Below are 24,283 nucleotides of genomic sequence, written 5' to 3' on the forward strand. Positions count from 1 at the left end.
CTTATAAAACGTTTTCTTAGGCTGGACATTCTTTCATGAACACTACTGAGTCTCAGGGTTTCAGTGACACTGTTTTAATAAATGGGTAGTTGTTAGGTTTGATCAAATGATTGAATGATACCCCTCCCCTGGGAACTTCATGATGGACATTCCCTTTCGCTTAGACCACATTCCACTTGCTAAGACCACATTCCACTTGTTCAGAACACATTCCACTTGCTAAGACCATTATCTCTTCCCTCCCGACCTTCCCAGGATCCAGACCTGCACAGAAAATTCTCCGCCCAGAAAAAGCCCGTCTTGAGTCCTTTAAAACCTCTGACTCCCCATCCCTGAGTGCTGGCGCCATTTTGGGGGCTCAACCCATCTGATATCCAGATGACCTAATAAATTTATAATCCCTTACCACTTTGGCCTCGTGCGTTCCTTCTTTGGCGACCTTAACAGCAGTGGCATAAGTTATGCAATTGGGCCGAGATGCCATTAAGGGAGTTTACTACCCAGGAGACAAAGAACATTCTGACAGGACACAATTAGTAGCACTTATGGGAAAAATAACACCCTTTCATGTTTATACTCTAACACAAAGAGATTCTCTCAAAAGTGCAGACACATGTTAATGTTTGCATTCCTTCAACGCAACTCTTCCAGTGACACATTTATGTTGCCAAGGAGGTTTTCATGGAGACAAAGGTGGAGCAGGGTGGTGGTGTGAGATGGCGGCAGTGCTTGAGGGTAATGTTAAGGCTTCAGCATGAGCCACACATGCCTTCGGATAATAGATAAATACACAATTCAAAACAGGAGCCTCACATTAAATAACCAATCAAATCACGTTCCCCAGGTGAAATTCTTCTAATTGTCACAAAGGGGTGGGGGGTGGGGGGAGAAGAGGAGGTAGTGGGTGGTTTGGTGGTCATCCTTATAATCATGTGAGTTAAATGCAAAAATTAAAATAACCAAATGAGCCCTTATTGGTGTGCCTAAGTGGTTACTGTGTCAGCCCAGTGCACTGAAGGGTTGTGGGTTCGATTCCAGGTCAAGGGCACATACCTGGGTTGTAGGTTCGATCCCCAGCACCAGTTTTGGCCCATGAGGGAGGCAACCAAACAATGTGTCTCTCTCACGATGTTTCTTTCTCTCTCTCCCTCACACCCCAATCCCATTCCACTCTCTCTAAAACTCAATGGGAAAAATATCCTCCAGTGAGAATTAACAACAACAACAAAAATCAGTAAATAATCGAATGAAAAAGTTAATGCAGATAGAAAGCCAGAGAGACTCTGGTAATAGTTCTGAGTTAAGTTCTCGCCGTTTCCCCCTTTTCCTGTAATAAAGTAAGATTCCAGGTGCCGCTACAACTCAACCCAGTAAGGACTGATAGCTACAAAATCGCTTTACGTTGTTTGCCAGTTATGCTGAAAACAACTAAAACTTTACAGCAAATAACTCATGTTTCATACCTATCGTTTGGTACACAACCACCACCTTTCCCAGAGGCCTCTGAGCCCAGGTCAGCCGACAGGGCAGCGCTCCCAGAGGAGACTGGCTTCGGGGCCAGCTCCATGGCCTGAGGTAACCGTGATCTGAGGTGTTTTGAAGGCCCCTCCCCTCCCCTGGGCCCACACTTTCTTTCCCTGATCTGCAAAATAGAGCCTGAAATTCTCAGCATTCCTGTCATTCCCTAAGGGCCCAGGCCACTCTCTAAACATTCTCCCCCAGAGGCACCTGAGGAATTAGGCCAGGAGTTCTTAGTAGGAGGCAAAGGGCAGCAGAGGTATTTGGGAAGACAACAGGAGGCCTCAAGAGAACACAAAAAAAGATGATGGTGCAAGAAAAGCTTGCAACAGGTGGCTCCACCGCTCAGCACTGCCAGTGACTTACCTGGAAATGGAATGTGGGCCAGGGGGAGCTGGTACACAGCTTTATTCAAATCCTTCATAAAGGTTTGTAGCTAGTGTCACTCATTGGAATCCTGGAATGAAAATCTTTTCACTGAGGCCCTTCCTGGACCTCAGAAGCCCTGTCCCTGTCACTTCTGAGTCGCTGAGATGAGTTACGTTGGCAAGAAGCCTCTTCCTCTCCTTTCTTTCTCCCCCTCCCTCTCGCCGTCCACCCCTCCCTTTCTCTTTCCCACACACAATCTGGGAGTTTGGTAAGTTTTTTGGAGAACTGGGACACACCTGCAGTTTATTCACTGAAGCCTCAGACACACCACTAGAGGGCAGTGTCATCACTAATCAGAAGACTGATTTCCTCTGGCTCTGTGTGGAGCAGGCCCACCTGCCTGCTCTCCCACAGGATGTTTCAGAAGTTTCCCTTCAATTCTCATTGTAAATAAACAAACCCAGGGCGGATACATGCAGATGCACATCACAGCGCAGCATGAATCGCCCAGGCCAAAGTTTCCGGCATAACCATCTTGCTCAACTTTGTAGCACAGTTCAGAATCCAGATTTTAAACCTGCATTTTTGCCCTCCTAGAGTTTGGAATTCCCCTCCTATGCTATCCTCAAGAGCGAAAGGGACTTTTCAAGGAGCTGACTAACCCAGCACAGCCTATTTGTACACGATTCTGTTTTGTTTCCAAATTCAAGTTATAAACCTTTGGCTTGCTCAAAAGCAGGGCGGCCCACTGGTCCACAGCTCTCCGTAGATTAGTCATGTGTGGGAACGCGGGGGCCAGGAGCCACATGTTTCCCCGGCCAGAGGCACTGAGCGTGTAAACCGGGACCTGGTAAGTTGGGTCCTCGTTAGTGAGCCAAAGAAAGCAGAGCTGCTAGGAACTTTCCTGGCAGAACTCCCCTTCCTGTGACTTCATCGCACTCCTAGGCATTGACCCGGTGCCTAGCACGGGGGCAGGCTCGCATGTGATTTCTCTGAGACTAGTATTTTTAGAAGCCACGTAAACTGACTAAAGGCCTGGGTGAAATTATAAATCAGGGAGTGTTAAAGGGACAGGACAGAACATGGGCGTGGATGCTGCTGCCCCAACAACACTGGTGCTGTCCTTCTTCAAGCAACCGACACCTGCTGACACCGGGCTCAGCCGGGGATTATCAGCCGAGGCAGATAAGGGGAGGGAAACATTTGCAAACAGAGACCTCTGGAATTTCCCTCCAGTGCTGAAACACCACCCGGAGTTCAAGTGGCCATATTTGGACAAAGATTGCTCTGTTATTTTTCCTCTTTTGTATTTTCACTGCTATATCATAACATGACACTCTTTCCACGAGGCCAATGCTATTATTTACTCAACACTTTCCCAAAGGTCTCTCTTCTCCTCTCCTATCTTCTCCCCTCAAAGGATCGGAGGTGCACACTCTGTTTGTGAGGGGAAAGATAAACTAGAGGAAGAGTTTATTGAAATTAGTCAGGTGGTGACTGTCACTCAGCAAATCCACATTGACTGAGGGGAAGATGGAGTTGAAAATTAGTCCCAAGGTTTAAGGATTCCATTTCCACAGAAGGCTCCCAGGGTTGGGCCACCATTGTGTTTCACAGCAGGTGAAGAGAGAAAAAAGTGCAGAAAAACAAAGAAGATTTATACTCCTGACTGAGCAAAACCCCACGAGGTGGGATGTTGACAAAGGGTGGGGATGGACCGAAGAGTGTGCAGATGGCACCCACGGCCCTCACCCACCTCCTCAGACCCCGGGCACAGGGCCAGGGAGGCACCTTCTCTCCAGGAGGACTGTGCCTGCAGGAAATCAGGGAACAAGCATCATTTTGCTTCCAGCTCACCTTTACAAATACCGGTTTGGGGCACGGTGGAAAAAATAAAAACAGATCACAAGGCGAGGAGAAGTAAATGAGATCCCAGCTAAATAGAGCTGTTCCAGAACATGACAGCTTGGCTTCCATCCGTATTATTCTGAATGTATAATCTATGTGGCTCTTCGGTTTCCAGTAAAGGAACTTTTGTTTTGCTTCTTTTCTTCTCCCCTTTCCCTCAGAATGAATGGCTTTCTCATTAGGCAACGTTCACATGCTCTGAGAAAATGTGTTTGGAATAGAAAGACTCCCTGGAATCACAGATTAAAATGCCAGCGAGTCGCGCACAGTCTCCCCCATTCTGCGCTGGTTAGATGAGAACACCCGCCGTTCTGCATGCAGGGAACGTCTCAGGTAACGACTATTAAAGCCACGGAGCGTCTACTTAGTGTGGTTATTAAAATCCTGTGGCACTCCAGTGAACAGTGTGTGGACTGGCAGCCAGAACCTCTCTTCACACTCCTGCCCCTATATTTCCTGGATTTACAGAAGCGAAGCAAGTAGGAAAGATCAGGTCACCCATTTCTCAGATGTTAATTGAGCACCGACTCCATGACCATGGCACTGGGGTACAATAATATAAGGTATTGCAAAGTCTCTGCCCTCACAGTTTAGTCCTGAGGGGAATGAGCCAGTTATAAGACAATTATAACTTCACACCCACAAGGATAGTTATCATGAAAATTCCAGAGCGTTAGCAAGTGTTGGCAAGAATGTGGAGAAATTAGAACCTCACACATTGTTGGTGGGAATGTGAAATGGTACAGCTGCTATGGAAAACAGAAGTGCCATATGACTCAGCAATTCCACTCCCAGGTACTTATCCAAGAGGACTGAAAACATATCATACAGCCCTAGCCAGTTTGGCTCAGTGGATAGAGCGTCGGCCTGCGGACTAAAGAGTCCCAGGTTCAATTCCGGCCAAGGGCACATGTCCAGGTTGCAGGATTGATACCCCCCAGTAGGGGGCATGCAGGAGGCAGCCAATCAATGATTCTCATCATTGATGTTTCTATCTCTCTCTCCCTCCTCTCTGAAATCAATAAAAAATATATTTAAAAAAAGAAAACACATCATACAAAAATGTGTACACGTGTTCATAGAAGCTGTACTCATAGTACCCAAAAGAACTAATAACTCAAACGTCCATCAGCTGATGCATGGTTAAACAAAAGGTGGTAACCTATCCATACACTGGAAGAGCATTCAGCCATACAAAGGGGGTTCTGATACATGCTACAACATGGTAAACTCTGAACACATTATGCTGAACGAAGCCAGACACAAAAGGACTAATATTCCATGATCCATTTCTATGAAAGGCCTAGAATAGGCAAGCCCATGGAAGAGAAAACAAGCTGGCAGCTGGCAGTGGATGGGGAAGGGGAGCATGGGCTATCAACGGGGGTGTGGTTTGGGGGGTGATGACAATGTTCGAAAATGACATGTGGTGATGGCTGCATAACCTTGTGAATATTCTGAAAACCAGGGGCCTGTGCCCTTTAAAGGGGTGTGAACTGTATCTCAATTAAAGGAGGTAATCACGACACAGTGGACAGGTGCGCCGCAGAGCAGAGTGCTGAGCCAGAGCGGGCTGGGCAGGAAGGGCTCCAACAGCTTTCTGCAAGAACTGACTTTTCAGCAGAGACCATAAAAGAATCCAAACGTTAAAAGTAGGAGGGGCAACGGAGGAAGAATGATCAGTGCTGAAACAGGAACACACCTGGTGCTGAGGGGACCGTGAGGAGTTCACTGAGCTGATGCAGTGTTGGTGGTGGGCAGTGAACCGACACGAGGCTGGTGGTGGAGGAGCTAACAAGCCGTGCTAGAGAATTTGGACTTGTACACACGTGTTGGTTGAACTGGTTGGAGCATTATCCCATGCACCAAAAAGGCTGCATGTTTGATTCCCTGTCAGGGCACATACCTAGGTTAGGTTGCGGGTTCCATCCCTGGTTGGGGCGCATATGAAGGCAACCAATTGATGTTTCTCTCTGTCTCCCTTCCTCTCCTAAAAAAATCAGTAAATCATATCCTTTGGGTGAGGATTAAAAAAAAAAAGAATTTTGACTTTATGTCAGTTATAACTGGAAACCCTTGAAAGAGTGAATGCTCAGGAGCAACAAGATCGGACTTGTTCTTCAGAGACGTTGTTCCAGATGCAGCGTGAAGAACGGATTGGCTACGTATCAAGAATAGAAGCCCATAGAGGAGTTAGGAGGTTACTGCACTAATACAAGTCAGAACTGACCAAATGGGGAGGACTGGGAGGTACTAGAGATGAGCTTCCAAGCTCCCTGTGTGCTCTGCCAACCCCAATAGCAGCGGGCTCTACCAGAAAGCAAGATACAGTTTCTTTTTTTTAAATTAAATTTATTGTGGTGACATTGGTCAACATGAACATACAGGTTTCAGGTGTGGGCTTCTATGTTACAAAGGTACAGTTTCATAAGGAGATGATACTGATGCTGAGGCGGTACTGATGCTGAGGCGGTACTGATGCTGAGAAGGTACTGATGCCAAGGAGGTACTTATGCTAGGAGGTACTGACCTGAGGAGATACTGACGCTGAGGTGTACTGATGCTGAGGAGGTACGGACACTGAGGTGGTACTGATGAGGTGGTACTGATGCTGAGGCAGCCAGCACACCTCTCCACAGGTCCTCCTCCTGCTTTTTTATTATCAGTCGCCTCTAGACTTGGTTTCTCTTTTCAGATCACACGAGTTCAAATTTCTACTCTGCTATTTCTAAGCCAGGTGACTTCAGGTTAGCCATTTAATCTCTGATCTCAGTTTTCTCAAACAGGAAATGAGGAAAAAATTACATATCTCAGTTTTTACAGAGGGGGGTATATATGACTACATGTTTTTTTAAAAATCCTTATAACAGGCCCGCCCTTAGTGGGTGCTTAGTAACCTGAGTGGTATCTGTACCTCGGAGTTTGTCAGCCTGTAGTTGAAAGTCATAGCCATAATTCTTCAAGGCAAGCATGACACGGAAGCGTAAAGAAGTCTGCCTCAGGCCTGGAACTGTCAACAGCTCAGCAAGCTGGGAAAGAGGATCCCAGGGCCATCCTGGAAATAGGCGTTTGCCCAGAAGACAAACGAGGCTCCTTAGATACCATTTCAAAATCTAATGTATTTAAATGAATTCCTAAAAAGAAAGCTCTGAGAGCTGCTCAGACAAGCCATCAAATCCAGCCTGTTTACGCTCAGGCAGGAAGGCCAAAGTTCCAGGTAAAGGCCCCCTTCCTAGAGCTCACATAACTGCAGGGCAGCAGACCATACAAATAGTTTGAGGCACCGAACCAACGGAATGTTGTCTGGAATGATAATGTGGAGAGAAAAGCAGTTCAAGTAAACACAGCAGGCAATTTAATGCAAAGAAACACATGTAACAAGCAGCCTACAGCTTTCCAGGCACAAGGGTCTGGCTGAGGTTTTTCATGCAGAAAAACACATTTAGAGAACAGGCAAGAATGGAAAGTATCGAAGTATGTTTTAAAACCTTACTTCTGGAGCTTATTGTTATCAGCACTAAATACAAGGTCTTTCTTTCCCCCTTTACCAGGTAGCGGGTCCTAATGAGTGAATGTAATTTCAATACTGATGTAATCTATTAAATAAACATGTTACCACCCAAACCTTTGGAAAGATTTCTCTCTCTTTCTATCCTCTCTCACATACACACACGTATCTTCCATGCATTTGAAATATGCCCCCTCTCACTCTCCTCCTACACCATGAAAATTTCTCTCAACCTTCCTAAGGTTTTTCCTTTTTCGGTGATCACTGTAATGGGTTTCAGAAAGCACCAGGTGGCAGAAGCACACTGGAAATAAAGCTGAGCTAAGCTCCTGGGCAGCCCGGAAACTGCAGGGACAATCATTTTTTTAAAAATCAATAGAGACTTTTCCATTTTAAGAACAGATATGCTTAACGAAGTGAAGGGAATCTGACAGTAATAACAGGAAAGAGAATCTATCACCCATAGATATGGGGAAATGTTCCATTTTCTTCCTTCTGTGATTAGTGGTTGTGATTATATTAAATTGCAACTTTATAACCTCCCTTTTAAACTTGAACAAGTTGAGAGCACTTTTAAACCATCTTCTCTCAAAAAGAAAGTACATTATTTATACATGCAGCTCCTTGTTTCAAAAAAGATCTAAGGCATCTGCATGTGTCCATAGTTTTTTAAACCCTTTAAAAAAATCAGTTTTGGGAATGTGGCTTATTCAATCTAGACATTTTCCTTTTAGCAACAATTACTTTAGGTGAAACATTAGCAATGGTGCCTGAGGCAGTAAATTTATATCTTATGATTCCATTTCCAAAAACAAAAATGCCAGTTATTGCAGAGAATCAGAACTGACCGAATGAAATGGTAACCATTTCCTTTTTTTCCCTGAAACAGAAATGAAGATGTCCTTTCTGTTCAAACAGAATTCACTGCAAGACCTTTGTAACTCCGGTAAAAAAAATACAGCATGTATCATTCTTGAGCTGTCCTTATAAACTTGGATCTTCATTTTCTTATTTTTCAAACCTATACCAATAGTATATAACATGCATTATATGTTTGTGCGCATAATTACATATATGTGTATAATTTTATATGTACAAAATATTCTATAACAAATAATTTTTAAAATACTTAAGTGTTGCAGAAGCAGGAAAAAGTCATTTATATTTTTAGATTTGCTTTCAGAAAATTAACCGAAGCCAAAATTCATTTACTTCTTTGGGATATTTCATCTGGATGCTAAAAAGGAACTGTATAAAATCATTATTTGTCTATAAATGGTGGTAGAAAAGTTGAATAAATTTTAAAAAGTAATTTGGCCCAGTCATTGGCTTTAGGCAAATGAAAAGCCATTATTATTCCCCTCTGTTCGGGCAAGTGAAGCCTTCACCAACATCAGGGGAGATGAGGTGGGAGACTGAGGACCCTGTGGCGAGTCCTGGGAAAATCCCACATCTCCCCATGTTTCAGTCATACCTTGGATCCACAGGCTAACTATGAGAAATCAGAAATAATATGCTGACTCTTCCCCTTCTTAAAATGAAAACTTAATTTGCTCTATTAAATGAGCAAAATACTCACTTCATGGGAGGGGAAATTCAACTGTCAGGAACAAATATTATTACATTCCAGAAACGCCCAAATGGTAAGTCTTGGTTGGTTCTCTCCTCTGTAAGAACTTAGTAGGCAATCACATGAAATTCTCTTCAAGGAACAATCCCATTCATACCTCCCGAGGCCCCAGTCCGAACTCCAAACAAAAGGGCTCTCACTCTGATGGTTTCACTGGCCCTCTCCCTGCTTAAGCAGCTTTGAATAAATTTCCCATTTGACTCAAATGCTTTCTCAGCCAGTTCCGAAAGGGGATTTTCTGAACTCTGAGCACCAAGGTGAAGTCTTCAGTGGTCCAATACATTGTAAACTGGAAATAATTTGCAATAAAAGAAGGGGAAAATCAGCTTAAAGACATTACTAGTGTAGGAACTTACTGCACTTTCTCAACATTCCTTAGGCATCAAGACTGAGCCTAGATGACTCTACTGTACACTCAGTGTTTTCCTGCCTGGTTGCTTTCTCTGTTTGCAGAGCCCTGGAGAAGATTAAAAACATGAACTCTATTAAGTAGCACACCTTGCCTGTGGGGCAACACGTTTAAAAGCCTGGAGACACTGCCTTGGGAAAGCTAGGAAAGTACACAGCAACCATGATGACTGGGGAAGTTCATCTTTTCTCTTCTGAGTTTTGTTCCCAAACTTCTAATAAAAATAATTTAGGTTTTGGCCCTCAGAAATTTTTTTTTTTTTTTTTTACAGAAACTGCTTATCATTATACAAGAATAGTTTCCCCTATTTTTTTTGTTTGTTTTTCCTCTATTTCTATTCTTTCCCACATAGATTAAACCAAAATAAGATTAACCAGACCTAATTTGATTCCAATCCAAGCCACTCGCCCTATGTATTCCATTCCAAATCAAGTTTAATTTACTGACTTCCTTGGGTCCCAACTGAATGATCTACTGGAATTCACGAAAAAGGTCACAGAATAATACTGCAGGTCAAAAAAAGAATGTGAAAAACACAAACAAGCTTGGAAACAGATTGGCCTAAAGACATGACTTAGTTAAGATGTTTCTTGTGGAATGCAAATGATAAAACATTGAGTGTTCCAACTGGAAAAGCAGCCAGCAGAGGAGCAGATGCATCTGCATTTATTCATCATTCCTTCCTTCATTCATTCATTCAACAAAAACTTACCGAGCACCTATTACACCATCAGACCTGGCCTACTCATGGCCCCTAGACTTCAGGAGAATATTTGCTCTTCTGGTTCCTAGCTCTGCATGAAGCCTGTCTCCCCTTTGCCCCCAGTATTGTCCACTATATATTTTTTATATTGTGAAATCTGTGAACATAAGCTTTACTTTTTATCTATTTTTATCTTTTGGTAATTTAGAAACTGAAATGAAAACTCCCTTTTGATTCTGATAACCAGCAGCCTTTGGATTCTTTTAATCCAAAACATTTTAGATCTTTTTTTTCTTTTTAACCTTTTTGAAAGTCAAGATTTACCTCTAAAGGATAAAATCAATTTCATTTGCTCATAATATTACAGCTAATACTATAATAGCTACATATACGGTTTTATACTAGTGCTAAGCCACTAATATTGTTATAGTTAATGTTACAAACTCCCACAATATTTCTGATCCTCAAAATCACCTTCATGTTATAGGAAGAGAGGTATTTTTACTATCTGATCAGTGTTCTTTACTACTTTTCCTCAATTTAAGTTTAGCTTAAAATTTAAGCTTTTGTCAGGGAGTGGCACTCTGTTATGCTACAAACACACTGAGAATTCCTCCTTATTATTCAAAAGGTTTCTGATTAATCCTAAATCTTTGGTTTTGCTTGGACAACATTAACATCCACCCCATGTGGTCTAAAAACAAAACTTAAACACATGATAACAGCAGATTACAGACATGTCCGACTTCCATAAATAGAACAAAAATGCTCATGTTATTTTGGTGAACAGAAAAATCAGAAAAACTATGTCAGTCCCCATTTCAGCCTTATTTATCTAGTTAACCTTGGGCAAGTCCCTCAAATTTAATAGTGTGTAAGAGTTTTACACACTATTAAATGAGTATTAAAATGCTCTTTTAAATTTCACCACCAGTAGAAAATCATTAATTCTAAAATATTTTGTGTAATACTTAATGCTACTGGTATACAAATTCTGAAAAGAGAGGAAAAAACCCATTTCCGTTTTCATCTCATGCAGCCTCTTAAGAGACAAGGTACATTTTTTGTGGTTTCTTGTTTAGTATCTAGAATATTGTGTTCACATTCAGTGAATTCTTTAAATTCCTTTTACTGACAACCCTCTGGACCCTGAATATAAAATTATGTAGGCATTTTCCCTGTTGCATGAAGATGGATTGGTTTGTACAAGTACACAGTAAGTTAGTGGCAGGATCAAAGGTCAAAGTCTCTGGCCGATATCCTAGCCCTGCCAGGATCATTAGGTTACACCTCTGCAAACAAGTCAGAACCCCAACACCCTCTCTAACATCAACAGAATTCGCTAAGCTGAGACTTACTCTAGCCACACTTCTTTGCTAAATCTTTTAACCAGATCTGGTTGGTTCCCTTCCTCTCTCCATGCCTAACAAGCAGAGAAACAGATAAAAGGAAAGCTGGATGTGCAGAACAGACGTTGAATCACCCATAAGCCAGAAAAACCTGAGAGTTAACTACATGGATTTCTTTTTTCCAGTTTGGAAAGTGAATTTTCTTAAATCATATAATGAGTCTCAGGAGTACAATGTAAGTTTGCAAGAAAATTTCATTTTCATGAAATTTTTTTCAGTCACAAAATGGAAATGAGAAAATGCATAAATTGATTTACAAAAAAGAAAAAAAACACACCTGCTAGAACTATGTCACCAGAAAAAAAGCAGTAAAAATCAAAGAAGTTAGTCTAGTCACCTAAAGAATTTATAAATTGTCTGGAGATGATCTATGAAAAGCATAGACACCATCCTTACACATTAGGAAGAAGTGTATGGGGTGTGCAGACAAAGAATATGTGAAGAGAACGATATCAACAATTCTGTACTTACCAAGTGACACATACTGATGTAGGTATTTAAAAAATCTTAAGCCTTATAAATGGTAGATCCTTAAGAAGTTTCACCAGTCATTTAAAGAAATTAATCTCTCCTGTGCTTGTCCACTTTAGTCTATGTAAACTTATTAAAGACAGTCTGATATATTTTATTACTGCCTTGGGCTTCTGCCATAATGCCTTGCCCAATATTTAGTACAGTTTAAATGGGTGGTTTTCCCTGGAGTGGTGGGCGAGGGCAGGCTGGAAGGGGTCAATGGGGAAAAAGGGGGACATATGTAATACTTTCAACAATAAAGTTTTGTTTAAAAATAAAAATAAATAAATGAGTGGTTTTCAAACTCTGGGTGCGTAAGGTTCACCAGTAGCTTTTGCAAAAAAGGGCAAATCCCCAGACCCTAGAATATTGGACTCAGTATATCTGAATTGGGTCCAGTGATTAATTCAGGTATTTAATAAACATGTATTAAGTACTTCATGTGGTAGGTGTTATTAAATCCACTTTACAGACAAGGAAACAGAGCCATAGGGAAAGTGGCTTGCTAAAGGTCACAGAACTTACAATAGATAACAGTCAGGGTTAGGCCAAAGTAGCAACCAACGCCTCTGATTCACTCATTCATTCATTCTTATATTCAACAGGTATTTGAAAACCTCCATGGGCTGTCAGAAGGAAATGCACATAGATACCTAATGTCAGTCATTCTGTATCACCGCCTGTCAGCACTGGAAAAGCTTCCCCCAACCAACATGGTACTGAAGGGTACAAATCTAGACAAGGGATACCCTAGTTTTATTTCTAGAGATAGCAATTCAGTATTTTAGGAAGAGCTCTTTTCTTTGTAAACTGAATATTTTAAAAATATTTTTATTGGTTTTTAGAGAGGGAGAGGGAGAGAGTGAAACATCAATGCAAGAGCAGACCATTCATCAATCAGCTGCCTCCCACACATCCCATATCTAGGATGGAGCCTGCAACCTGGGCATGTGCCCTGACCGGGAAACAAACTGGAAACCTTTTGGTGCATGAGATGACACCCAACCAACTGAGCCACACTGGCCAGGGTGACTACACTCAATCTTTTTAAATGGGGAATATATTTTAAAATGTACCATTTTAATCTGTTTCTCTCTGTTTAGTAGCTCAGTTTGCCATCAAGAAAATCCATCTATCTCCTTACGCCTATATTACCCCCACCAATTTAAACTGAAGTCCCAAATATTTTCAGTTGGAAAGTCTATTGCCAAATTTAACTTTTTTCATCAATCCCACTCATGGGGGAAAACGCTACTATTTCTGAACTTATTTAAAATAGAGATTAAACTTTACCCCTTTCTTATATTCCATACATTTTACATAATGACAAGTAAATCACCCTTGTCTAAGCTGACAGGTAAGGTATAAGAATGTACAATGTAATATCTGAGGAGGAAATACAACAACAGGAATTAGGCTGTGTGTGCAATTTCAATTAATACATATAACTGGACAAATAAAATGTCCACATGCCAGTTAAGATGCTTTTTTCTAGGTCATTAGACAAACATTACTTTCAACCTTGCGCAACTCGGGAGGAAAACGTTTTGTTTGAGCCCTTTCAAATACCACTGTGGCAGTCTGCCACAGCAATAGAAAAGTCACCCCCTAGTACCAACACCTATAATTGCCATCCTCTGTTTTGCTGCCCTATAGTACTCAAATCAACAGAAACTGCTTGTGGTTACACCGGAGCAGGTCAGGAGACAAACAGCCCTTGGCTTCGATATGCTTCCTGTGCTCTGCTGTCAGGACATCCGGGCCACTAGTGGTCAGGGACTCTGAGAAAACAAGTGGAGCACAGAAAGGGACTCGTTGCCAGCCTTTGTGAACTCAAGCTGATTCACCGTTTGTTCAGTTCCCCTATCACCTTGGTTAATGGCACTGCCAGAGACTATATATTTGTTCAGGAGTTTGGGCACAGACATTTCTTCATAGGAACACAGGCCCAGGTTGAGCCAGGGGATTTGAGAGTAAGACAGACCTAACTGGGAAGTATTTTGAGCTTCTGAAGTAAACAAACTCAAGAAGGCCTTTCTTTGTAAAAGATGTTTTGCTTTACCCAAAACTTTGCTGTTTCCTGAGTAGTCACAGTTTACCAGGGACTACAGAGATTACATTACATTTGCATCAACACATACTGCACTCTTTTTTAGGAAAGAGTTCTGACTTGCTTCAGTTGGACCTCAAAGGACAGCCAAGCTCCCTAGAAAAGCAGAAATATAAGATGAGATAGTGGTTTTATTACTTATACAAAGCGCCCCTGATAACCTTTTCTTTTAATTTCAGGGAAGCAAGACAAGCATTATAATCTTCTCAATTTCCTCATTGGTACAAATCACACTATGAAAGATGCATCTTTATTTTAATCCTCACCTGACAACATGCATATAATAATTATTTTAGAGAAAGAGGAAGAGAGAGGGAGAGAGAAAGGTGTGAGAGTGAAACATCGATCGGTTGCAACCTGCACACACCCCAACCGGGAATTGAACCCACAACCTGGGTTTGTGCCCTGATGGGGAATCAAACCTGCCACCTTTTGGTGCACGGGATGACGCTCAATGAACTGAGCCACTCAGCCAGGGCAAAAAGGTGCATCATTTTTTTTTTTTTAGTAATTCTTTTTTTAAAATATTTTATTGATTTTTTACAGAAAGGAAGGGAGAGGGATAGAGAGTTAGAAACATGGATGAGAGAGAAACATCGATCAGCTGCCTCTTGCACACTCCCTACTGGGGATGTGCCTGCAACCAAGGTACATGTCCTTGACCGGAATCGAACCTGGGACCTTTCAGTCCACAGGCTGACGCTCTATCCACTGAGCCAAACCGGTTAGGGCAAGGTGCATCATTTTAATTCTTCGCCCATCATAGCTATAAATCAGCATTGTGTCACACGTTTTACATGCATTATCTCAGTTATTTTCCACAATAACCCAACTAAGTTAGGCACTCTTTTGTCCTGGTTGCAGATGAGGAAATCACAAGGCAACCCGTCCTAGGTCACACAGTTTAAACTGAAGGGTCCAGCCAGGATCTGAATTCAAATAGCTCTAACTTGGAAATTAGTGCTCAAGTGGGTCTAACTTGGAAGCCACCACACCATTACACTATGATGTGAAAAAGAGCCTTGCAGCCCTCAGCTGTAATACCACGGCTCGTCAGATGTTGAATATATTCTAAATATTACTGACTGTAACTGATACAACCCTCCCTCCCTCCCTCCCTCCCCAATTCCTTCAAAGCTCACCTTAAATCCTAGGGTCCTAAAGAGTCTCCCTCTGGCCTTTAAGGAATTAATCTGCTTGTGCACGCTGTCTATTCTTTTAACCACATGTAAGCGTTTTGGGAACAGAGGCAGCCTGATTCATCTGAAATCCCTAAGGTTTCCAGGTGATTCTGATGTAGGGGCAGACTATCACCCTTACACACTGCCTCCAACTGAATTGAAATCATGTTCTAAAGAGGCAAGGATCAAAGTTAATTTCAACTCTCCATTCCAAAAATAATTTTTATAACTACCTATAGCTTATGGTTTTATGGTATTTGGTTATCTCTAACCTTCCCTTTAATTAGACCTGTGGCAGACCAATCTCATTAGTGGTCAGACACCTCACTTTTCAGGTACTGGCAAGATATCTGCTTCCATTTATATCAAGTGTGACCTCAGAGTAAATAAAACATCTCTCTCGCTCTTACTTCCCCATCTACACAGTCAGCTTTTTAAGTTAGTCAGGAAGATGTTGTAAACCCATTTGAGACCAAGTAAGAGAACCTTCTCATACCCTGGGAAGGGAAATAGCTCTTACCCATTTATCTGTAAGAGTTCTTTAAAACTAAATATAAAAGGCTAAATGCTAGTCTAAGTTTATAAGGGGCAAATCCTCAAAACTGGGTCTAAATCCTCCACATGTCTTTCCCAAACAAAATACATTTTTAGGCAAGAATCACAGAAGAATAAAGTGTCCTGACCACTCAATTACCAAAAAAAAGGTAAATGGGTGATGATGATTTCGCCACAGGGGGAGTGTTTCCCAAGTAACCAGATATCGAAAGCTTGCAAAGCACACTGTACTTAGTTCCACCTCAATTGCAGACTTAGAAGGAAAGAAAAACACAGGAACAAATATTTTTATTTAACCATGGGTGACTGAGAATTTTATGAGCTACAGAAACACACTATTTGGAAATCCATTATAAAATTAAGCACAGAAACTGAATAATTGCAAATGCTTCAGATGATCAGAATGTACTAGAAAACGTGGGGCCCTGACCCTAACCGAGGACAGTAGCACTGCCATTAAGAACATATTTTGGGGCAAAAATAAAATTCATATGACAAATTAAATGAAAATATGAATTTAGGCTCTAAATCCTCAATCACTCCCAACTTCAAGATTAGGAAAAATAAGTCTGTCTTTTCCAAACATTAGACCATTCAGCATGATGTTTATAACACAAACTATAGCCTATGACACATATTGGGGCTACTATCTCTTCAACAGGTAAGTGAATTTCAATTCTCATATCTTTTGGAAAGGGCCAAAGGACAGTCTGCGAAGTTACCATCCTCAACCCTATGCCAACACTCTTTTATTGGGCAACAAATAATACAATGGTGTAGGGATAGGATTTGTCTTTTTACTGAGCCTAGCATAAAGTAGTATATAATGTATATTTGTGAACCAATGTAAGATACAAAATACAAGAATTCTAAGCTAAGGCTGGTTTTTGTATTCTGGAAGAAAAGATTGTCCTCTTTCTGGATGTGTCGGGAGTAGAGACAAGGTTTTTGCTGATATCATCAGGTGGTCCCCTTTGAAATGGCTGCCAGCAACTGGGCTTTATTCTAACCACTGCAGGAACTCTGGTCCAACCAGTCATAGGGCAACTTCACAACGTGCCTTGAGCTATCATCTAACACTCCTCCTCGTCCTCCTCTTCACAACCAGGACTGTGAGGAGACCTGGACTGCCTCACAATCAGCTATAAAACTTACCAATGGGTGGAACCTCTACATAGACCCTCATTCAGATATAACTAGGGATGGAAGTGTGTAGTCTTTATTAAAACCCATACTGTGAATTTTAATGGGTGGGAGCAGAGACTACAATCTGGGCACCTCGTTTCTTATTATGAATTTAGCATAATTATCTTACTACATGAGCTCTGATGTCTTTTCTCATCCAACTCAATAACAGCTATATAACTACATTTTGAACACCACTTTAAAGTGATTTACTAAAAAATAAAATAAAATAAAATCCTGACTTTTATAACCAACTTCCCGAGTTTCTCAACAGGCATAACCAGATTTAAATTTTTAAAAAACACAGAAGATATATCTAAGCACTGCCTACCATTTGCACAGAAAATAAGTGAGAAAATAAATGAGAATGGCAAAGAACAAGTAGATTTGTCTTCTTACATTTTCCAATAAAGGTAGTAATTAGAAATGTTGGCTTTTACTAAGAAGAGCTTTATAAGGCCCTCTGGTTTTTATAGCATCTGATCACTTAGATGGTTGTTAAGGCTTTTAATTTTCTACAAAGAAAGGTAGCTCTTGATTCCAGGTCCTGAAAAGGAAATGTACAAGACAAGACTGGACTCCTTGGGCCAGAAAACAAGGAAGCTATCGAAGACCAAAAGGACAGACACAGGCCTAACTTGGAAGGGGCTTCCCAATGGCCAAATCTGGGACAATTTGGACATAAAAAATAATGACTGCAATGGATTAAAACAAATTAAATACATAAAACAAACAAATGACTTACCTTTGGAGTTTGCTTGGGCTCTGGTCCATTATTGCAAAGTTGGTAAATAAAGGGAAAGAATCAACATGATCTTATCTTCTTGTGTCTTAGGGAAACTAAGTAATTGATGAAGAAAAGTCTCCCTTTAAAGAATTCCAACTACTAATGTAAATAGACGGATAGAATTAGAAAACTATCACTTTCAATACCTAATGATATACAGTGGGGCCTTGACTTACGAGTGTTCCGACTAATGAGTTTTTTGAGATACCAGCTGTCTCTCGGCCGATTTTTTGCATTGAGTTGACAGAGTAATTTGAGTTAATGAGCTTCTTAACGAGCTCGGTCTCGGAATGAATTAAACTTGTAAGTCAAGGCCCCACTGTATTGGATCTTGGCAATAATTATCAATGTTTGTTAAAACCATCACATAGCCCTAGCTGGTTTGGCTCAGTGGATACAGCATCGGCCTGCAGACTAAAGGGTCCCAGGGTTGATTACGGCCAAGGGCACATGCCCGGGTTTCGGGCTCAATCCCCAGTGGGGGGCGTGCAGAAGGCAGCCAATCAATGATTCTCTCTTATCATTGATGTTTCTATCTCTCTCTCCTTCTCCCTTCCTCTCTGAAATCAGTATTAAAAAAAGACACACACACACACAAACCATTACATAAATGATAGGGAACTTTAAAATAGAGTAATCAAGCTAATAGCATCTGAATCTGTTAATCAATCTTAACATCACTGAAAGTGAGACAATCAGCCCTGATTGCTCAATTGGCTGGAGCATCATCCCGTATACCAAAAGGTTGTGGGTTTGATTCCTGGTTGGGGCACATATCTGGGTTGCGGGTTCGATCCCCAGCTGGGCTGAGTATGGGAGGTAACTGATAAATGTTTCTCTCCCCTTTCCTCTCTTTCTAAATCAATTTTAAAAAACCACATATCCTAGGGTGAGGACTTAAAAAAACAAGTGAGAGACAACCAGACATTATATACCTTCAGATGTGATTCAACTTGAAGTACAAACACCTATGAAATATTAAATCTAATAAAGCCTCTACATCTAATTAACAATTTACAGAAAATGGGGAGCAGGAGGGATGGATAAGTTAAACCATAAAGATATAATCATTCAAATGCAAAATGTAGGAAATTCTACAGAATAATCGTTTCTTCACTTTGAAAAATGGCATAAAAACTAGGGTTGTGTGTACTTATAGGTTAAAAAAAGACTTAAGAGACATATTAAACAAATGTAATGAATGACTCTTATTTGGATCTTTATTTAAGTGAGCAGTACGAGGGCATTTTGAGGTATCTGGGGAAATTTGAACACGGGTGTGACATGCTGTGGCAGCCATGAAGATGAGCCTCTCCAGTCTCCCACACCTGCTTAACTGACAGCTGCAGCTGCTTCCCACTGGCTGCTCCCTGCCAACAAAGGAGCAGAGCAGGAATACAAAGGCAAGCCCATTCCTGTAAGATGTGGGGCTCCTGAGAGCTTGCACTTTTGGCCGCAGGACTTTGACGGTCTTGCTAAAAACTCTGAGCTGTTCTGTGGATGAAGACTTCCTGCTCAACCACCCTCCGTCCCTCTCTCCTTCACATCAGTCAGACCTGAACTGAGGTCTTCCAACCGCCCCGCCCTCCTACCCCATTGTTCCTCACAGGTGTGTTCTCCCAATACATTTCCTGCAGGCCTGTTTCTCAGGAGAAATTGAACTAAACAGATAGGAAGAAATTAGCATTAAATTTGTTAGGTATGATAATACATAGTGTGGTTATTTTTAAGTCCTTTAACAAGTATTTACTGGTTAAATGATAGAATGATTGGAATTTAACTTTATCCCAGAAAAAGAAAGAAAGAAAGAAAGAAAGAAAGAAAGAAAGAAAGAAAGAAAGAAAGAAAGAAAGAAAGAAAAAAACAAAGAGGGCTGCCGAAACCGGTTTGGCTCAGTGGATAGAGCGTCGGCCTGCGGACTGAAGGGTCCCAGGTTCGATTCCGGTCAAGGGCATGTACCTGGGTTGCGGGCACATCCCCAGTAGGAGATGTGCAGGAGGCAGCTGATCGATGTTTCTCTCTCATAGATGTTTCTAAATTTCTCTCTCTCTCCCTTCCTCTCTGTAAACAATCAATAAAATATATTTAAAAAAAAACACACAAAAAAAACAAAGAGGGCTAAACTAAGATTGGCAAGATATGGATATTTTCTATTCTTTTGTGTATATCTGAAAATGTTCTTAGTAAGAATTGGAAAATACCTAACTAGTAATCTTCAAAACTATCAAGGTCATCAAAAACGAGGAAAGTCTAAGAAACTGACCAAAGAGGACGGTATGGAGACGTGGTATCTTTGATTGGACCCTAGAACAAGAAAAGGACAGTAGGGAGTAACTGAGGAAACCTGAATCAAGTATGGACTTCAGTAATAATAATGTACCCATATTGGTTAAACTATGACAAATGCACCATGCTAATGTGAGATGTTAATAACGGTAAACTGGCTGTGAGGTTATTCAAGTACTCCGTAGTATCTTCATAATAATTCTGTAATAAACCTGCTCTAAAGTTTTTATTTTTTAATATATTTTATTGATTTTTTACAGAGAGGAAGGGAGAGAGATAGTTAGAAACATCGATGAGAGAAAAACATCGATCAGCTGCCTCCTGCACATCTCCTACTGGGGATGTGCCCGCAACCCAGGTACATGCCCTTGACCGGAATCGAACCTGGGACCTTTCAGTCTGCAGGCCGACGCTCTATCCACTGAGCCAAACCGGTTTCGGCTGCTCTAAAGTTTTTAAAGACTAAAAGGTAGCTTATTTGACTATCTCCTCATATTTAAAAAATGATTTAAAGATTTTACTCTCCCCATGGACCTCCCCAGTGTCCATAGATGCAAAATCAAACAAACAAACTATAATTGATGAAACATTCATTTATTTGTTTCAATAAAGTTTTAAAATGTAAAAAAATGCATTACTGTTACCAAAAACCTTCAGAGATAGGTCTTAACAGAAAAACAAGGATTTCATTCCACAGTCTCTTAAACTTAAGAATTCATTTGCGTTCCGGAGATAATACTAAACTAATGGGTTTGTGTCAAACTGCCAACATCATGCTGCGGCTTCTCCTGGTACAAACAGCCTTTTGCAATGTAAGCAACAACAAAAAGATCACTTTGTTTTTACTAGTTCATGTTATATTATTCATATGATGTCCAAAAAGAAAAAGGAAAACCTTTGCTTAAAAATAAAAATGCATAATGTAAATTTGCAAGCTTTGACCTGCATCAGAAACACTTAAAGGGCTTGTTTAAACATAGATTGCTGGGCCTCACCTCATTCAGGTGTTGGGTGGGGCCCAAGAATTTGTATTTCTAATAGGTTTGTAAGTGGAGCCAAAGCTACTAGTATGGGGACCACACTTTGAGAACCACTGGCAAAATATTTAGTAGGACAATGATCTATCTATAATAATAAAAGGGTAATATGCTAATTAGACTAGACGTCCTTCCGGATGAAGCCAGGGCTGGAGGGAAGCCAGCCCGGGGCCCCGGGTGCTAGAGAGAAGCCAGTGCCGGCAGCCGGGGGAAGGAAGACCTACTCTTGCACGAATTTTGTGCATCGGGCCTCTAGTTATGTCGTAAGAGTGAGTATATCATAGCAAAAGGCAGAACAATGCATTGCTTTGTAACCTTGGGCAAATGACCCTTCCCATCTGTACCTTGCATAATTTCTAAAGAATCAAATAAAAACAATATTTAAATATTCAGTAGTGCCAGGCATTTAAACCACTGAACACAATGCCTGGCACTACTGAACGTTTCTATGCTATAATTAAGTAGGGTTAAAGTTACATTCAAATTGTTAACTGATTTGTTATGCTTAGCTGTACTTCTTAAGGTATATTGATCTTAAAAGGGTTATAAGAAATGAGGCACTTTTCAGTCTCCTATGATCATCAATGAGCATTTCTGAAGTGTTCATTATAATTTTCACTGATTCACTATCTTAAATAGTAAATATTACAGCTAATATGAAAGTTATTTGCATAGTTTTACTATAAATTAGTGACGTTTTTCACTGTCCTGAATCATTTGTACATGAAACTTTCAATCTATGAAAAGCCAATAAATGTTCAACTTTAACATTTTATCAAATGAATGTATTCTTACCAAAAGTGATTTGAAGGTTCTTCAAATGGGATTTCCTGTGTCTTTGATAGTTTTGTTTATACTTTTGTACTAAAAATAATAAAAAGAAATCAGATACCTTTCTATTAATTTTTCTTAGTTTGCTTCCATAAAACTAAAATAGTGAGCTTTTTCCTTTTAAAGGCATCTTTATTCAGTCACAGAAATTTTTTGAAAGTGCAAGTAAAATTGTACATTTGATCCAGTATTAATAGGGAAGTTTCATTTTTAGCTTCCTTTTAAACCTTATCTGGTTAAAAAATCAAAATAAAATTAATGGATTGTAAAAGATATTATATCTTTTATCCATCTCTTTAACATAAAGGTCCAACATTACATAAATTCTTTCCAAGAAGTTGACCAGGAATAAAATGTAAGCTCTTGCAGAGGTGAAAAGAGAAACTAGAAGCAAGAGATTAAGAAAATATGTGGGCATTTACAGCTACTGATAGAATTGTGTGCACACATAGAGTGAATCGAGAATTTAAAAAAGATATTTGATGAAGTCTAAGATAAATGGCTCCAGTTTCCATTAAGATTAAGAGACCTTTCGAATGTTTTCAGTAGGCTCGCTCCAGTAATGGAGTATGTTCTTATAAAAGGACTTGAGACATTATCTACACATTCTGACTGAAGGATGCTTGTTCACTTGTTAGACATGTATGACATTACTGAAAAGATTAACTTAGAGTTCTAGAAGTAAAGAAGACTGATTAGCTTGTGAGGGTGTATGAAGAATGGCATACTAGCAAAAAGTTATGAAAACCATTTACTAAAAAAACAAAGACTGGATTTTTACATTCTCAGACCTCTATTTATCTTTTTCAAACTATGAAGGACCTGAGATTCTTTGAACACCAGCAGATGTAGTTGATAACAGTTCTTATTTGAATTAAGAAATTACTCATGTAGTTTTAAAATACAAAGATAATTAAAATGTTCAGTCAGCTTGAACATGTGTACACGTCTTCAGTTATTCAAAGAGCCTCACCATTAATGTAGTCAGATCTTATCCAAACTATATTTTTGTTTTTAGAAAATTTTACCTTCTATAATATACTAAATAAAAATTCTAATGTACTGCATACTATTTCAGTATGCAGTTAAGTTCAGCACATAAGTTAATTAGAATATTAGCATTTACTTTCAAAAGTAATATTCATGGTCAGGATTTTACTGACAGTACAGTAAGGAAATAACCAGTGTTAAAAATAAATGAAAATTTACTTTTTTTATTGAGCATATTAAAGTGAATCAAGCTGACTACTCCACAATGAAAACCTATGCAATGGGAATTGTGAAAGGAATTTATAGAGGTACACAATACTAAGTGGGCCAATAAATTATCCAGATGTTTTTCTAAAAATATTTGAATTACCTAAATTAGCTGATTTTTCAACAGTAAATTTTAGCTTTCATATGGTATTTTCTGGTAGCAGTAGCCAGCTAATACTTAAACTTAGAAGAAAAGCATAATAATAAAAAGCCCTGAATATCACAGCCAAATCTTTCAAGAGAAAAGTTCACCAAAAAAGTAATATACACACATTAGGTATCCAGAGGGGGAAACAAAAACAAAACAGGCATGTAATAAATGTCCATCAAGTGATCATCACTAGCATTCTATTATTACCAAAGTGACTGCCCATATGCCAACTGTTTGTTAGACTTAAATGCCTAAAACAAACCAGTAATCAATAATATACAGTGGGGCCTTGACTTACGAGTTTAATTCGCTCCTTGAGGAGCTCGTAACTCAAATTACTCGTATGTCAAATCAATTTTCACCGAGTGAGACACGTGATGCTGAGCTGATGTTGTGGCGTTCACTGTGACGTTCGCTGCGCCAACTAGCGGTGGGGTATCTGAAGCTGGCTCGTAACCCAAATTTTAGCTCGCAACTCAAAGCAAAACATTGGCCGAGAGATGGCTTGTATCTTGAAAAACTTGTTAGTCGGGACACTCGTAAGTCAAGGCCCCACTGTATACAGAAAAACTAACTTAAAATCATGTTTGAATACATCAACAGTTTGGTGTATCTGACATACATTGAAGTCTTTTTACTTTTTACTTCAGTACCACTATAAATTCCTTTAACATTTTCTTTTCGTAATACATAGTTATCTAAAAGAAATATGGTGCAATACTTCCCAATAGGTCTTTCATTCCAACATTCAGTAAATGTTGCAGCACATGAAAGGGTACAACGAGACCTAAAAGACAATGGCTGAATAATAAATACAAAAAGTACTTTCAAATGAACTATTCAGATTAGACTGGTTAATGCTACTTAAAATTGCACTTTGTGCTCCTGACTCACACCACATAGACTGTACATTGCTAAATGGAAGGGCTGGCACAT

Source organism: Myotis lucifugus, unplaced genomic scaffold, assembly GCF_000147115.1.
Source record: "Myotis lucifugus unplaced genomic scaffold, Myoluc2.0 scaffold_9, whole genome shotgun sequence".
NCBI lineage: Eukaryota > Metazoa > Chordata > Mammalia > Chiroptera > Vespertilionidae > Myotis > Myotis lucifugus.